This window comes from Apis dorsata, unplaced genomic scaffold (assembly GCF_000469605.1).
Source record: "Apis dorsata unplaced genomic scaffold, Apis dorsata 1.3 scaffold_50, whole genome shotgun sequence".
Lineage (NCBI taxonomy): Eukaryota > Metazoa > Arthropoda > Insecta > Hymenoptera > Apidae > Apis > Apis dorsata.
The window spans coordinates 1,872,515-1,891,700 of NW_006263351.1; positions in this window are offsets into that span (position 1 = coordinate 1,872,515).

The following is a 19,186-nucleotide window of genomic DNA, read 5'->3' on the forward strand; positions in this document are numbered from 1 at the left end:
AATTCCATTTAAAGCTTCTTAATCGCTCTATCCGACGAGTGTGCAGTTTACGATTCTCGATCGCTTTTATCGCGCATCCCCCGATTCCTCCCCCACGTGGGAACGAAGCGAAAGCTTTCATCGGATAATCAGACACACAGTTTTTACAGCGCAATAATTCAAAATACGTTGGAACCTGACGTTAAAAGTCGATGATCGGATAGATATTTTCTAAATCGTCAAGTTTCGTGCGAGGTATAAAGTCGGAAGTAAACCGTCGGTTGGGAAGATGGCATTGAGTTTTGTTGGGGGATAAGTTGTTACGATAAATCTTATGAATTTTGAATTATAACAATATCGGTTTAAATGTGTGCAATGTGTGTTTTGGAAAAATTTCTTCGTCAAAGAAAAATTTATTTTCTTACTTTCAGCTTTGAATATAATCACAAATAATATGTTGTAGTGTTTTATCAATGAAAGTATTGATTTCATTTTTTTTTTTTTTTTAATTGTATAGTCGAGTTATTGTTTTAGGAAACTGTTAATCTTTGTTTGTCATCTTTAAATTATTATAAATGGAAAATTGATTCTGGAATCAAAGAAGAAAAATATCGGTTGAGACTTATTCATTATGTTATAAGTAATTGAAATTTATATTAAATAAAATAAGATGAAAGTAAAATAATTCTGTTTTTTCTCTTTGTCTTCAAACAAAAATTTATATATTTATACTTTGAAATTATATCTTGGATGAAAAAACTGGATATAATTAATTTCTATTTAAAAAAAAAATTAAATATTAATTCAGAATTTAACACACTTTTGAAATGAATATTAAATTAGAATCTAAAAAGTTAGTATTATATAATGAATCTCTTTATAGAATTTTTGTAAAAACATTTTATTGATACTTTTATAGCATTTTATTATAACGTTATTGAATTGATTTTTTAATATGATGAAATTATTTTTAATATTTTTTTATTTCATTTTAAATATATTTTTAATATATTAAAATATTCGTTAAAATTAGCAATAGAAATATATAATTTTATTTATTTAATACATATGGCTTCTTGCACAATAAACGATAAATTAAATAATGGCAAAATTTAATATTTATAAAAATATTCAGATACAAGTCAGTTTCAGTTTACACGTTGCAATAAAACATCGTATTTAATTGATTCTATCGTTCGTGTACACTGTTTATATATATATATAAATATGAAATTTATGTAAATTGTTCACTGAATTTTTACGACATTAATATTTTATCATTATTTAATTTCTCTTTTTATTCTGAAAAAAATTATATAGATACATAAAATAAATTTTATTATTTTTATTAACGAGTATTTTAATATATTAAAAATCAGTTTAATAACAAACTATTATAATATAATACAATGATAATAAATATTGACAAATAGAAATATATAAAACAACAAATAAAAATATAAAATTAATATCGCTGTCAATGCAATTTTGCTGATTATAATTTAGATCGTCGAGTTTATTTTATATTTTATTTTCATATTCCATGAATCCTTTTCGAAAAGTACATGAATAATTAATAAATATCGAACATATACATATATAATTTAATATAATAATATTAAAAGTTTTATAACAATCTAAATACTAAAATTAAAAATAATTCAAAAACTAAATCCAAATATCATTTACATATAAAGGAAAGATTATTAAATTAAAAATGATATCCTTTATATATATATTTCAAAATTATTAAAATTGTACGTCGACAAATTCAGTTCCAAAAATTTCTACATTTTCTACTTTAATAAACAATGAATAAAATAAAATAACATCATACATACGAAAAGATAGTTAAAACAATAAGTTTTTTTTTACTTAAAATCTGAATCTTGTTATAGAAATTGCCATCACGTTTAGAATATAAATAGACAAAAAATTATTTTTACTATAATTATGAAAATATTTCAAAGATATTTCAATTTTTCTTTAATACTTTTTTCAGTTGCTCAATCATATCCTATCTTTTCCCTGTAAAATCAAATTCGATTTATCATTATATCTTTTTCTTCTTTTTGCCTAGATATATTTTATTTTTAACTTAATAACGATAAGATTAATAATCCATTTTCTTTAAATGAAGCAGCTTAGTAAAATGAAAATGTATTTACTTTTCTTGATTCAAGACAAAATAATTCAATAAGCTCATACACCTACATTACACAAATTTTCTAAAAAAAAAAATAAATAAATTTGTAGAAGCAAATATATTAACTTTACATGACACGTATGAATTTAAATTCATTACATTAATATCAATTTCGAGAAACAAAATTAAAAACCACTGTACAAGCTCACTTTGATTATAGTGAGCTTAGTATATAATACAGTCATTTGATTATAAAACTTGCCTTATTTCTTTCTTCATCAAATAGAAATAAGGAATAAAAAAAAAAAATTATAAAAGGAAAAACTATCGCGTATCAACTTCGTTATTCGAAGAACGAAGAAGTATGGAGGGGAAATATTCCGCGGATAATCGCAGCGAAAGTAACGCGTAAACACGGTAAATACTATGACCGTCGGCGAGGATTGTACGGCGAGGCGCGGTACCGCAGTCACGTGGTCTTAGTTTCGTGAATAATGGCCCAATTAGGAAATAATAATACGTCTCTTCCCTGTGCCACGACTCCGAGTTAGAGTTGCGAGTCTCGAGTGGTGTGCGGCCTCTCATTATGATGCCTCACAAAGGAGCCTTGGAAACGTAGAAAGACCGAGGGTTCACGAACGAGGAGGGGTGAAGAGGTGGCTACGCTCGCCGACCAAGAATAATTAGCAATTCTTAATTACCAGTCAATTACAATCCTGCGGGCCCGCCAAGGGCTTTGCGCCCTCTGAAAGCAAACGTTCGCGTACGTTGCTCTAATCATACTGTTTTTACGAATTAAATAATTGACGGTTAAACGATTTGAAAGAAGAGTATTTTATTTTGGGGGTGAAACAATAGCTGAGGAGGATTTAGCATGAAAGTGAGTCGATATATTCATAAAAATTGAGGGAACGAATAATTTATGTATGATTTTGATAATTTGTATGTAAATATATATATGATGGATGTAAAATTTGTTGTTAACGAATTTCTCGTAGCCTAATTAACAGTTATGGAAGTTGAAATGTAATTTATTTCGATGAAATATTCATCAATAGACTTTCTTTCATATATAGTTTTACAATATTTACAGTTCAAATGATTAAAAATTTTATTATTAAAAACTAGATATATTATAATGTATTATAGTAAATTGATATTGCAGTAATCTACATTCTAATTGATCCTAAAGCAGTAATTCAAGATGGATGCAAACTATAGATATATTACACAGATATCTATATGAGAGAAATAAAGCTTCAAATTAATTAATAAAAGTGACTTCATAAATAATTTTGCATATAATTATAAACAAAATATATGGTCGTACATATAAGAGTATGTATAATTTTTTTCACGTGGATGATTTTGTATGCAAATCGATACGAATCTAATATAAAAAGATACCGATGATGTTGATAATAAAAACAATAGAGAGTAGAGAGAACATAAATCAGATACGACTAAGATATTTGTATATCGATCGAGATCCAGATTACCACGCGAATTATTAATCGTTCATAAATTTTATATTAATTTCATATTAACCGATATACGTAATATTCAACGATTTAAGCTTGCAAAAAATATCCGGTAAAAAATTTCAGTTATTAACATCGGCTGATAAAAAATAATAACAATAAAACTTCCGAAAGAAATAAAGAAAGATAAAACGGTCAGAAGCGGGAGGGGAATACGAAGCGAGCGTGTGGCAAGAAATTGAAAAAAGATAGAATATCCAAGAAGAAGACGAAAAACCAGGTAGTTAGAAAGGGAAAGAGAATAACGAGAGAAATTTCGAAACGCGACGTTCGAAGACTCGGTCGTAGAAACGAACGAACGAACGAACGAGCGAGCTATTCGTTCCATGGAAACCTAATTTGAGCGTGCGCCTTCCCTCTGCATGCAGGCACGTACCTACACCTCTATACATCTGGATACCCTCCGTCATTGCCGCAGCCTTAATTAAACGGCGTTCCACGGATAATTAGCAATGAGTTTCGCTACTTTTGCCGCGTGCGGCCCCGAGATCCACTTCATAGACAATCGGGGTCGTGAGAACACCGAGGCAGTCATTCAAATACGAACGCTCGCGCTTATGACTCGAGCCGCTAATTATATTTGCAATTAACCCCGGAGCGTGCGCCTTGGTGGGAGAGAGAGGAGGAGAAGGGCGAGCGGTGGGGATAGACGAGGAAGGAGAGATCTCGCGCGCGGCGGACGGAGAGACCGGCAGTCGGTAAGGAAGAGAAACAGAGAGAGAAAGAAAGAGAGAAAGAGAGAGAGAGAGAGTCGATTCACCCTCCCAGTTTAATGTCTCGCGCACGAATTCCAGTTTACGATTGCAAATGAGAGCCGACCCCCATTGTGTCTCGAATTAAGCAAGTATGGCGGGAAAGTAAGTAAGTAATTAGTCCCCCCAAGCGTGCGTGCGTTTATGTACGCACGTCTCGGAGTTAATTAGCCAGATTGTATTCCAGGGCACAGCTTTATGAATTACGATTGAATTATAGGCATTGATTGCGAATACTTGCCGCTGTAATAGCAGCTATGCACTACGTACTAGACTCCCTTTTAAACAGCTTTCTGTTTCTTTCTGTTTATTGTTAATATTTAACATGGTTCGTGATCATTTTTAAATGGAACGAGAGGGGGGGAAATAAAAATCCTCGAATAAGATATATTTGTCCTATCGTTATAATAATAATAATAATAATATTAATTCGATATTATATATGCAAATATTGTATTTATATGTAACGATTCGTCTTTTTAACGATTTAATTTATTATTTATGTATAAATAGTAATAATAAGTACTAATTTACGTATAAGATGTAAAATATAAGTGAGATGACAAACAGGTATCTTACGTTATTAATTTAAGCGATCATACGAGGTTCCATAGAGATTGACAAAGGAAATTATTATGTTTAAGATACTTTGTACAAACAGGACGCCGTAAGAGTAGAGACAAATATTGGTAATAATGTTGAGTGTGTTTAACTTATACTTCCTACCCCTAGGTAAACACACAGCCCTCACGAACCAGAGATTGGGACGTTCAATCAATGCGTTAAGGCATAAACTGCCAATATAATGCGAGGTCACAATAAGCCACTGGTAGGATCGAATGAGTTTCTATAGAGTGCTATAGTATCATAGTACTATGATGACATTCGATTTGCGATTATCCATGGATATAATGTTGAAGATAAAATTACAGACAGCCAAATTATAGGTAACAAAATGGAGATTTAAACTTTAGATTCTTCTGTGTCTATGTTCCAAATGAGTAACATTGATGAACAATATTGCTTCAATTAATAATACTTATGTTGTTGGAACTTAGCCAGAATCTTGAAAAGAATTTCAAGATTAATATTCGATTATATCATTGGCTATGGTTTAATTAAGGATAATAAACTTTCTGTCCGCCATGTATCATGAAGTTCTTCCTCATCATCAAAAAAATAGAAAAGAAACCATAAAGTAGTATAATTGAACTTTTCCTTCATCGCGAATTAGTTTCAAAAATATTTATACACCATAATCATACAAATTCAAATAATAAATTGTATTATCAAAACTAAAAATAATTTTGTTTTGTATAAAGTATAATTATAGTAATATATATAATTATAGTAATTTTTTTATTAATATATCACTTCGACAAAATATAATGATAAGAGATAGGACAAAATTTTAAATTTTAAAATTATAAAATTTTAATTATAAATTATTTTCAATTACTGTACAAATATACTATAAAATAAATTTTATATATATATCTATATACGTATAATTTATTATGCTATACACAAAAAATTTATCAAAATCAAATTTTTCAAAATATATAAATTTTCTTGCAAAATATATTTTTGCAAGAATATTTTTGATTGTACATTCTTCACATCGTATACATATAACTACCTTAGCAAAAAGTAAGAGAAAGAGTGTGAAATGTAACTCACAAACTCTACAGATCAACATAAAGTGTAAAATTCTAGTCAGAATATATCGAGAAGATTAAATTAAAAAAAAGTAAAAGTAAAAACTTATGCAGCAGCGGATTCATCATGCGATCCATGACCGGGCCAAGGTCACCGCTATGAGGTCAATTGGCGGTACATGTTTCGCAGCAAGAGTTCTACCAGCATGTTCCGAGAGATCCACACTTCTCGGTATTGGTCAGTCATCGTTACTCTCAAAAGGACCCATACAGGAATCGACCATTAGGTCTTTTAACCTGAGCCCGGCAAACATTGACAGAACGTAACCGTCTACGTGGTATACTCGGTGTCGCCATTAGCATCTATCCAGGAGAGGATGTATTTATCCGAGAAAATGGACGCCCAACTTTCAGATTGCGTTGCAGATCAAAGGTCTCGGCTTCCTCCACCTCATCCCAACGCAACATAGTCTCTCTCTCGTGTGCTCTCGCTGCACTCTAAGTAAGTATAATATTGATTGTAAGAAAATATTTTAATTATCCTTCCCCTCCTCCCGTACTTTGGAGGATTTGAAAGTAATCGAGGGATTATGAAGCGCCCGTGGCGTTAGTGAGATATTACAAATCGTTGATATGTAAAGAATAATATAAGATCCCTTTGATGATGCGCCATTAATGAAAGCTTGGAACGAGAGGGATGAAAAGCCGTCGTTACTATTTGATTCCCGATAACTCCAAACTACGTTGCGCACTGGGAATACGTAATTTAAGGGAGGGAAAAAAGGAGGAGCTGGAGGATCGATTAACTTTTCCTCCGTGCATAAATAGTGGGGTAAAAACCCAGTATTGAATAGAAGGTTTTTCTCGATGAGAGTTTGAGAAACGTGTTAATTCGTAGAAAAACGCGTGATCTTCATGTATAAATGTACACGTGTACATTTTTATCTGAAAGTATACGGATATTTCTTTTTTTTTTAATGAAAGATTGATGTACAAATTATTAAATTATTATAAAGTGACGTTTGTTGTTAAATTTTACATATTATAGATGTGTGTTTAATAATATTAAATTGAGTGATTCAATCATTCAAGTTTATTAAATGATTAGAGAAATTTTAAAATTATTTTTTAAAATTATTTGTGAAATTTTTGAAATAATATAAATGAAGTGTTCCATCAAAAATAAATTAATTGTATTTGCAATTACATGATTTATTTATTGCTATAGGAAATATAATTATTTGTTATTATTATTTTATTTTAATGGAAATAATTAGTTTTTTTAATATGCAATATCAAATGTTATTACTGTTTTTTAGTAAAGTTATTGATTATTACGATTATTATCTATATTTATTATTCATTACTAATTTTGAATGTTATTTTAAGAAATAAATTTTATTTTCTCAAATAATAAATTTTCCAATTTATTATTCCTTCAAATATTGAAACTGTGCTTCAAATATCTTCTCAAATATATCGATTGAATAAAGAATATAATATCAATTGAAATACATTTACTTATCAAATAATTAGCATTAATTATTTTTAAATTATTTTTTTAATAAATTTTAGAGATCTGATGTATATACGTTTCATCGTAAGATCGTTTGAATAGATAAAAAAAAATGTCTAAAATCAGAAAAATATTTATGGAAATTTATGCTGAATGGAAAAATATTAATCATGAAATAATTAAGATAGTAAGACTAATAAAAAGTGCAGCAGCACATTAGATATAATGAAATATATTTAATGAAAAGAAAACTTTTTATTATTGATGTATTATTGATTAAATATATTTTTTAATATACTTCAAGATATATAAGTTATTGGATAAATTGCTAATTTTAACAAGCTTATTAACAATTAATATAAGCTATTAATGATTAATAATTATTAATTTTAATGTTAATCGCAATCATAAATTTTTAACTTGTATAGTAGTTTTTCCATAATGATTAAATTTGAAAAAAATGGAAATATTTATAATTTATTATATTATTTTAAGTTAAACAATTTTCTTTAAAATATTTCAATTATTGTAATATATTTCTTTTGTAATTTGATATATGATCTATTCAACAATATTTTTCAACAAGATTACTTGATTATTTGCTAAAACATAATATATCGATATTATATTGCAATTATAATATTCATTTATCCATATTCTGAAAAATATTGTTAAGTATTTGATAACTCACTTAACAGTATATGACAGTGTAAAAATTCTCAATTCTCTTACAACACAGTACTTTGAAACACGTTTCGATATAAGACAAATTGCGACAGTTCCATAACACGATATCCTTATGAACTTATTTCCATATAACATGACTTAATGGACAATCATTATTATAATGCACGATTACTTCCATCAAACTTTTTCTTGATAATTCGACAACACATTTGTATCGCAGTAGAACTCAATTTATATTTAAGCTAACAGGATTCATATAATCGAATAAATTTATGTAAGTATTTACTGATTATTTCTCAGATTCAAACGAATGAATCATACTTATTTTACTTAATTTTTCGAATTGTGTAGAGCATTAATCTATTCTGTTACGTGTTCATTTTCATTTGTTTTCAGACGTTCATATAATTGACAGTTAGTTCCGATAAAAACTAGAATACTTCGACAAAAATTTCGTTTCAATAAACGTTTTAGAACGTAGTAGTTGTATTTCTATCTTCATTATTTTCGATTCAAAAAATATCACCATCATGCCATAAAGTATCGTTCTTATGTACGTAAAAGTCCTAAAGATTTCTCTTAACATTCTCATACAAGACGAGTTATAAAAGATTAATAATAATACATAAAATTTAATGAAATTAAAATTTCATGATACTCTTTCCAGAGACCTGTTACAATTAAGGAGATATCCACATACTTATGGGCAAGAATGTAAGCACCTACGTCTGACCTCATCGCAGGCGTTCAACCATAGTGAAAAATGAACAAAGGTGGGCAAATGCTGGCCTGACTAATGTGTCTACCTTCACCTTTCGCTCTTCCCTCCCTTCATCCTCTTCTTTTTTCTCTCGCGTACGCGTATATACGCAAATACGCGGCAACGGCCCATCTCTCTCTCTCTCTCTCTCTCTCTTTCTCTCTCTCCTTCGATCCTCGTCGATTTCCTCCGTTTCGTTCCCCTCCATTCCCCTCCAGTATCCGCCTGTCTCCCCTCTGGCAACCCCTCGCGCGCGGCAGCCCTCTTCATTTCTCCGGCTCGACCACTTAGAGGCACTTAACCTGTTTGCTGAAAATATTAAGCGCCGACAAATATCGTAAAATAGAACAAATTCGTGTCGAGTGCTTTCGCGTGTGACTGGCTGGCGCGAGTCTCTTTGTGGGAAGAGATTTTTTTTTTTTTTTTTAAGCGGCACGCCCGTGCGCCTTCCGCCCTTTTAAACTTTCGACCTAACCCGAACCCGCCACGACACGATTATACGAGGAGAGACGCCTGTATCTGGTATATGATATACACACATTAAACTAAGGTTAAAGGGGACACGGGGAATTAATTTAAGAGAGATGAGTTTCGAGAAAAAAAAAAAGGAAAAAAATGAATAAATAAATAAATAAATTTCGCTCGAGTGGCGTCGCTCTGGTCTTTCGAACGTGAAACGATGCAATTTTTATAATGAAATTTGCCAAGTTCGAGTGGCCAAGGCTCCTCTCTTATTATCTTTGTTTACTGTGTGTATAATAAACAGGCCTGGACCAGCGATCGCGTCTCGATGCGAAATACCTCTGGTATAAAATATAATTTCGAATAAAAGTCGATGTAATATGTTTTGTGAGGAGGATCGTATAATTTATTATATATTTTAAAAAGGGATATCTCGTTTTTTGTACAACTCGTATTGTACATATGAAAGCTAATAATCGTAATTCGATATAAAATGATCTGGAATAATTTTAGTATTAAAATTAAAATGACGAAAAGAAAAATAATTACAAAAATAATTACAGTTTTATCGATTTTTATTATGTTTGTTGAAAAAATTGAAAATGTACGATTATTTTGTAACAAATGTGAAAAAATTTTGCTCTTTTGGATTTGGTGTTTAAAATATAGTTTCGATAAAATTAATTTTTGACTCGTTTTCAGGATATTTTTCAACTTTTTAATCCCTATCGCGAATTTATTTCCAAATTCAAAATTATTTCTACACATATTTTTACAAGATAAAGAATATTATTTGTTAAACACAAATTACAATATCGTAAATATTAATCAAAATTTTATATGAGATCAATGAAAAAAATATTTTTTATTTCAAAAAATTCTCAAATTTTTAATAGCGTAAATATCATTATGTTCACTATTAAAAGTTGTAAGTAAAAAGAATTTTTTTTCTACTTCATTTTATTTCGCTTCACTTGCCTTTCACGAATCAATTCGAGATTTGACAACACAAATGTTGATCACGATAATTTTAAGTAAAGTATCGCGCGCGAGAAATTGCAAAATTCCATTCCGCGCAACAGCTATGACGATGCCGTGACGACAATAAAGGGTAAGTAAGCCGCTTATCCTGCTATTGACATATGATATTCCCCCAAGAACATAGAGCTACATCCATTTGCGGTGGGATCCGGGCTGAATTCGGTGTATGCACCGTATCTTCCATCGTGTGCGTGTGTATACATATATATGTAAAATGTATTCATAGTCTCTACCCTCGTACAGATAACGCGAGCGACAAGACCCGCTAGAGCAAACGTATTTTTATTATTCAAAAGCAAACAAAACCAAAGAGAGATTTTGAAGAAGAGAAAAAAAGACAAACAGATTCGCGAGAAGACATTTTGCTGATTAAAAAGAGTTGAGAAAAGTGTGATAACAATATTTTTTTTTTTTAATAAATATATGGATTAATTGTGTTTAGCAACAGTTATTTAAAAATTTTATGATCAATGAATATTATTATCAATGAATTTACTTGAACTTTGTAGATAATTTATTCCTACGAATGAACTATTATTTATATTATTATTTATTTAAAATTATTCAAATAATTGAATTACTCGATTTTATTAAATTAATAGTAAATATTAAGAAATAAATTAATTCATTCGTAAATTTCTTTATATTTTTTTATTTTTGTGCAAGCATATTCTTGAAAAAAAATTATTAGCACAATAGCCTATTGCTGTTTCGATTGTTATCTCCATATGTTATTTTTACTTTCAATCCATTTATTTCAATTAATGATAAATATAAATAGATTCTCAAATGGTTGATTCGTTTGTTAACTTTTATCAGTAAGTACATATGTATTTAAAAAGTATTTAAAATATGTATTTAAAAAGTATTTAAAATATGTATTTAAAAAGTAATAAGATCATGAAATTATAAATTATTTCTTTTTATAAAAAATATACATCATTTTCTTTGAAATAGTTTTTTTAAGTTTCCAATTCTGATAAATATTGAGACAATTTCTAATAAAATTATTTTTAGTTGATTAATTACAATTTTTCAATTATCACTTAACAAAATAACAAATAACAAATAACATTTTGAAATAACTTTCAATTTTTGAAGAAGAAAAATGTCATACATAAATTTAAATCGGGAAATTATGGAAGCTGCAAAACAAAAGAATTTTAAACTAAAAAATTTAGCCAAATTTAATTGGTGAAATTCGCATAATGCTATTGAATCTTATTGTTTCAGTACATATTATTATTATAAAAGAGCGTTCAAATCACGTACCAAATCGTTTGGATTATTTCAATTAAATAAGTAGAATGACATTTGTATTATATTATAAATTATTGTATTGTATTATAAAAATTAATATCATCTCATTTTAAAGATAATAAAATAGCATCAAAATAAAATAACAATAAACATCATTTTATTATTATTTTATTAATCAATTTATAATATAATAATGATCATCATGTATAATATATATATAATATAATATTTAATAAAGAAATGTAATATAACAACATAAAGAGATCAACAAAATTGGCAAGAAATATTATTTTATATTAGTAATAATTTACATTGTTAATTGTTCATCAAAAGCAATAAATCTATATATTTATTGTGTATGCCTATGGTAGGATACTCTTTTAAATTTTAAATATTTTATATCCCTATTATTTTCTTCCTCTTGCTAATTTTTCATCAACTAATTTTCTTTTTTCTTCCTTATCACCCTGATGAATTTACGATCGAAATAAACAAAAAATACGCACCCTCGCATTACACAACCCCCCACCGATGTCGAGAACACTTTTAAATTTGCTTGATTGTGATCAAGACTATGATTTAAACGAGCTTACCGTTAGATTTGTGAGTGCGAAATATAATAAAAATTATCACAATTTTCATAAAGAGATGATTAAAACGTAATAAAATTCTTTTAGAGAAAAAACAAAAAATGAGTTTCCAGTATAATAAAGTAAAAATTTGACGTTTATTGAAAATTCAAAAATTTTATTTCCTACCAATTTTATCTATTTTTCTCTTGATATTATTCATGAAATAGCTTGATCAATAATATTGAATACATTTCTTTTTGTTCAAGAATAAAAAATAATTAATCTAATAAATATAAATTATATTTTAATATTTCAGTATGATAATTTTGAATATATATTTATATAGATAAAAATTATACAAATAAATATTTGAAAATGAAATTTTTTAATATTGTTCTAGATATATTTTTTAAATAAATACCATAATTGAAAATATTCAATTTTTGCTGTTTAATATTAACTTTAATTTTCACTATTCGATAACTTTATTGTTGGACAATTATTCTCAAACATCTTAATCTAAATCACTTGCAAAGAATATATTTTAAAAAAATAAATCTTGAAAGTTTTTAAATTTCGAAGAATAATTTCAGAAAAATTGTTGATAATATAATAATTATAATTTAAATTATGGTTAAAATTTTTTACTCAACAGAATGTTAACGTTGTTAACATAATCAAATGATTAAATCAATTTCTATATTTGAACATAATAGAACATTGTGGAATTACGTTTAACGTTAATTGAGATTTCATTCATTTTTAATGAAACGAAATTAACGGAAAAGATCGTAAAAATGTGATTTGAAATGCCAACTTTTGTGTTCGATTATTCGTGTTTCATGATTGTTATATGAAATATGAAAAATTTATTTTTCATACCAAAAAAACGTAATTTATAAAATAATATATAAAATATAATAGATAAAATTTGAGAATTTTTCCAACTAACAATTTTATCTTCAAAATTCAAAGCTTACTTTAAAGAAATTAGTAAAAACTCTATCATTTTTCCGTGCTTGACAGGATAATAAATCTAATTTAACGATATTTAATTATTTATCATTGACGATTCACCATAAAATTCTTTATTTTGTTATTTTGTTATCAATTCTTAGTTTTAAGATAATTAACAAAAAAACGATATATCAATCGATCAGAACTTATTCTTTTGAAATCAATTATATTTTAAATCTCGATTCGATATTACAAAACAATCAATTAATTCTTTCCATTATTAATTTGGATAATTAACATTTATAATTCTCAGTTCAAATATTTCATATATGATTCACATGACATTTTTCTAGTTTAATTCTTTGTTGTTAAATTTTTAAAATAATTCTTTCCTTTAAAAGAACATTCTAAAATATTGATAATTGTCGATGCAATTCCTATTATTGAATAATTTTTTTTTTTTAAAAAAAAACAGAAAGATTGGCAAGATGGCAATAAATAAGCTATTAAAAATGAAATGATGAATTATCCAAGCCAACAAGAAATTTGTATTTAATGCAAAATTAAGTTTTTTGTAATTTAATAAATAAATTTCAATTTTTTCTATCTAGCTTTTCTATTTATGTTTTACTTCCTTGAATTGTTGCTTAAATTTTTTATCTAAATTCCTCCAATAAAAAAAAAGAAAATAGTTAAGAATTTATATTATATTTTTTTCTCATAATCATATTAATTGTATAAAAAATTGCATAAGAAAAAAAATTCACGAGATACATAAACACTATAACAAACTAATAAATAAAAATGGGGTACAAAAGAAAACTTAAACTAAGAAAATTATCAATATTTGTAGAAAATTCGAATTATTTCTTAAATTTTTTTATCTAGATTTCTCCAAATCATTAACAACAATTTTTCTCTCATAACGGAGCACAGTTTGAGAAAATCGCATAAAAGCACAGAAAGATAACTATACGACGACAAATTATTAAAAATAAAAGGAAAGAAAATTACTAATGAATCCGAGAAATTCGTTATCTTAATCTTTCTTTAATTATTCCTCGAGCTCTTTACCCACGTTCCTGCGTTCATCATTCATCAACAACAATCGTCAACCACTATTTCTCCCCCGTAACGAAACCCAACTTGAAAAAAATCGCACTAAAAACGGAAAAATCGACACGATAACAAGCTTACAAAAAACCTGCAATATGAAATGCAAAATTATCCTGGAAAAATTACCGTGGAAGAACTTCGCGCACGCATGGTGTTGATCGGCCGAAACCGGCAAGAGAAGACGCACGGCTCGTGTGGCTGTGCAATATTTCCCTGTGGGAATCGACAGGTGTCCCTTGAGGTGGGGTGTGAGCCACCCACCCCCGATAAGTACTGCTTACCGTGGAATTATGTCTGTCACGTCTGTCCGTTTGCCCGATTCATTTCACATCGTCCGTCCTCGTTCACCTTCCGTCCCTCTTTCAATTGAAGTTGGCTTACGGCAACCGAGCGTGTCAAAACGCAAATGCTCCTTCAATGCGTCGTCCTTCGTTCGTCTGCACCTTTCGATCCGGGGAGGATCGTTCGTAAGGAGGAACGTTCCGGATCGATCCTTCCGGAGCGGCGCGGCCGTTGAGGAACCGTGTTTTCAATGGAGAGGGGGATCGAAATGGAGAAATAGAGTTACACCGGGAAATCTTTTCATTGGCGAGGCGAGGTAATAGGCTGTCGTTTGTCGAACGAACACGGATCGGATGCGCCGGCGGCCCTTTGAGAATTCGATACGACGACGCGGCGACAACTTAAGTAGCGGCCCCCCTTTCCCTCCTCGTTTCAGATGGTTTTTCATTTTTCGTCGAATCGTTACGTTTAAGCTTCTTTTGAAATTTTTCAAATGAATTCGCGGGGGAAGGGAGGGGGGAGATGGAAATTGTGCGTGACAACGTGAAGAGAGATAAATCCGCGAGGAAATTTAGAAAATGTTGATTTTAATGAAAGTATATAGCGTGCAGGGAGAGAGACAGTGGGGATATATTTTTAATATCGATGGAGGATCTTTTTGAATTTGAATCTCTCTGAGAATTCCGCATTTTGTCAAGGAATTTTTTTCTCGTGGGAAAGTGATAGAGTAAATTAAATTCTGAGCATTTTCTTTCGTAGTAACTTTGCTCTCGCGTGTTATTGCAGACTTATGTTTTAGGTTCTTCAAAAATGAAGAAAGGACTGAATGTCGATTATACATTTTTTTTTAAATGATATTTTACTAAAAAAAAATTATTTTATAATTAGTTTAAGTATTTTTAATTAAATTTTGTGAATTGTATTAAAACATAATAGGTTATACATATATAATTTTTTTTATTAAAATAATATTTTTTAAAAGAGAAAAACATTTCTTATGAGAGAAATTAAATGAAATAAAAATCTCTTGTGAGATGGAAAAAGAATGTTTGTTTCTAGAGATATATATTCTTATTAGAGATATATATTTTTATTATTTTAATGAAACAATTTTATATTTTATACATATGTTCAAAATTAATATAAAATTGAAAAAAAGAAGAATATCAGTATAAATAATCATCCATTAAGATAATCAAAAAAAGATAATTTCAGATTAACTAACATTTTTTTTCTTTGTTCCTAAATATCAGAAAAAAAATAAATTAAAAAATAATATTCATTATGCATTATCTTAAAGATAATTTATGCAAAAAGAAAATCATTAACTTTTTAATTTTCTTTTAATAATATATTTAAAAAAAATCACAAAATCTCTTCTTTTCCAAAATAAAATTTCAACAAAGTTTAAGAAAAAGATTTAATAAAAAACAATACAAACTTGTTTTTATACAACATTCTTTAATTTACTTATTCCTCCCTTTTTCAATTACAGATGAAACATATTTGTTATACAATCTACTAAAAATCAAAATATCCAGTGACTTTTAAGTAAATAGAAAAAACAATTACAAAAACCAAAAAAGGTTACACACCCTCATAATGAACTTTCCAAAATTTTCCCTAAAGAAGAATCATAACACTCATCATCATAAAAAAATCATATATCACACGCATTCTTCCCATCAAATGCGTCAAAAACATCAGAGAAAGACAGAAATAAAGAGAGAGCAATTGGTCTAAAAACGCCTTGCAATTCGCGCCAATTATATTTCCCTCAAAAAAAAAAAAAAAAAAAAAAAAGGAAAAAAGAAAAAAGAAAAAATCCGCCACAGTCGATTGCCCCCTATAAATTATTAAAATTCGCATTTCACCAACGTTTCTAATCGATTTAAATGGTCCGCCGCATCCCGACGGTCCACGGTTTCGATCACGCCGCGCGATACCGATTACAGAGGCGGGCATAATAAAATAAAATGTCCCCTCTTTCCCTCTCTCTTTCTCTCACCCTTCCCCTTCTCCCGTGCAAAATATGGCGGAACGCGTGTGCAGCCGCGCGTTAGGAAAAACGATTTCGAAAACGGTGGCGAAACCGCGAGAATACACGCGCGCGAATCGATCGTCTTCCTTCCGGGCGGAGCGCGGAACGATCGGTACGGTAGCGAGACAAACACGCGAGGGGTGGAGGGAGCGATGGTTCGCGCGACCTTTGCGCGCGGCCGGTAAAATCGGTGCGCGCACCAGCGCCCGGCATATTTCCTGATTTCCAGTTCATTTGCCGTCACAAAGCGCGAATGCCGGCCGCCGCGGTGGACAATGGGAGGGAAACGCGGAACGATCGCGAGATGCAAGCGTTGCCGATCGTTATCGGCCCTGTATCCTGCTGCCCAAGTGACACGGGCGGCGGAGCACGGTTTTTATCGAATTTTAAGCATCCATGAAATATCCGCCGATTCGCCCGAAAATAGAGGGGGAGAGGGGAGTGAATGTATTTCGTTAAAAACGGAAGGATGGGTGGAAATGGAGGTGGTGGCGTCTTTGGTTGGTGGATGAAAGTGGATGAGAGAATTTTATGTGAAATAATAATAATCACATGTTTTTTATGATGTTTGGTGGGAACAAAATAAAATGTAAAATGAATGGAATCGAGAATGTCTTGTCTTGAAAAGAGAATGATAATTTTATTTTGAATAACTATAAATGTATATAATTATTATATTGTTTTTGTTGAAAGAAAATTGTTGAAAAGGAAATATTGATTAAATATATGGATTGGATTAATGGAAAAAATATATTTCTACATCAAAAAATAACGTTATTTTATAATATTGTTGTAAAAATGTACAAAATAATGATGGAGATGGATCTGTAAATCGCTAATTTTTTATTTGATTTTCTAGGTACAAAAGAAAGGGTACAGAATACTTTTTTGCATATATTGCACGTAATAAGTAATGATTCAAAAAATAATTAAAATCTGTCAACAAATGTGAATCTATTTCTTATTAAGAGATCTTTGATTAATCTGTAACTTTATGTATAGAATATCAAAAAGAAAGAATATTATTCAATCTTCCTTTTTCAAATTAAAAGAAACAAACTTATTCTATTCCAAATAACTTTTCGTTATAGCTAAATCATATAATTTGTAAATTGAAATAAACTAAATTGAATATCTCAAAATAAAATGGTATATTTTTTGTCATTATTGATAATCTTATCTATTCATTTCTAGAATAAAAATTTTTTATGTTAAATTTGTTGCACACTTTCAAATGAATTCTTAATTATCCATTCTTAATTATTATACAATATTATTACATGTATCATATCAATTCAATATTATATATATAGAATTATTACAGTTTATATTATAATAAAACATTCAAGTTATCATTTTTAAATTGAAATATAAATCTTTATTTTAATATAAACACATTATAAATTACGAAACATGATATCATTCAAATAATCCTCCTTTTGCACCATATATTTCTATCACTATTTCTACACAGAAAACGATACGAAATAATAAAGTTACACGATTTTTCCGAGGAAAAAAAGACCATTTTCAAACATTGGACGCTCTCGAAGTAACTCCTGTTTCGATTGCAACGAATGCAAGAATCCAACGATCCGGATTAAAAGAAGTGAACCGTCTGTTCTCATTTTCGACGTGGTGGGTTTGGTGATCGCGTAACGATCACAACGTACGTAGACGAATCGTAGAGAAATCAAGGAAGAGGAGGGAGGGGGAGGGAGAAATGGCTGGTTACGGTACGGTATTAATTTTCGCAGTTACGGGATTAAGCCACGACTTAATAACAATATCGTTCGAAACGAAGCCATCTCTGTAACAGAGTTCCATCGAACTGGATAGGAGTATACACGGAGAGCGAGGTTATTCATTTTTATGAAGGCCGAACCGGCGAAAAATTTCAGCAATATCGGCTGCGTGCCGGGTTACATGGTGGAATGGAACAATAAACAAGTCGATATTACCGATCATTATTGTTTAGCCGAAATCAAACAGAGCGGACAACGCCGATTTATTTCTCCCTGTCCCTCCGCACCCTCTTTTTTCGCCCGCGGAGGGCGGAAATCAACGCGACGCGATCAAAGGCCCTGTCCAGTTCTTCGTGTACACACCAATAATTGAAAAACTGATCACCGAAAGGCAAAATCTCATGCGTGAAATTCTTTGTGCGAGTCTGATGTTTTGCTGTCTTTTTTTTTTTCTTTTTTGTTTTTTTGTTTTTCTCCTCTCTCTCTCTCTCTCTCTCTCTCTTTCCTCGTTTTTCGGTTTTCTCCTCCTCCTCCCTCCCCTTTTATTTTTTATTTATTTATTTATTTATTTTTATTTATTTATTTTTTTTTTTTGCATCATAGGAAAACTTCAAGCTATTCGAGAGATTTGAACGAAACAAAAAAAAAAAAAAAAAAAAAAAAAAAAAAAA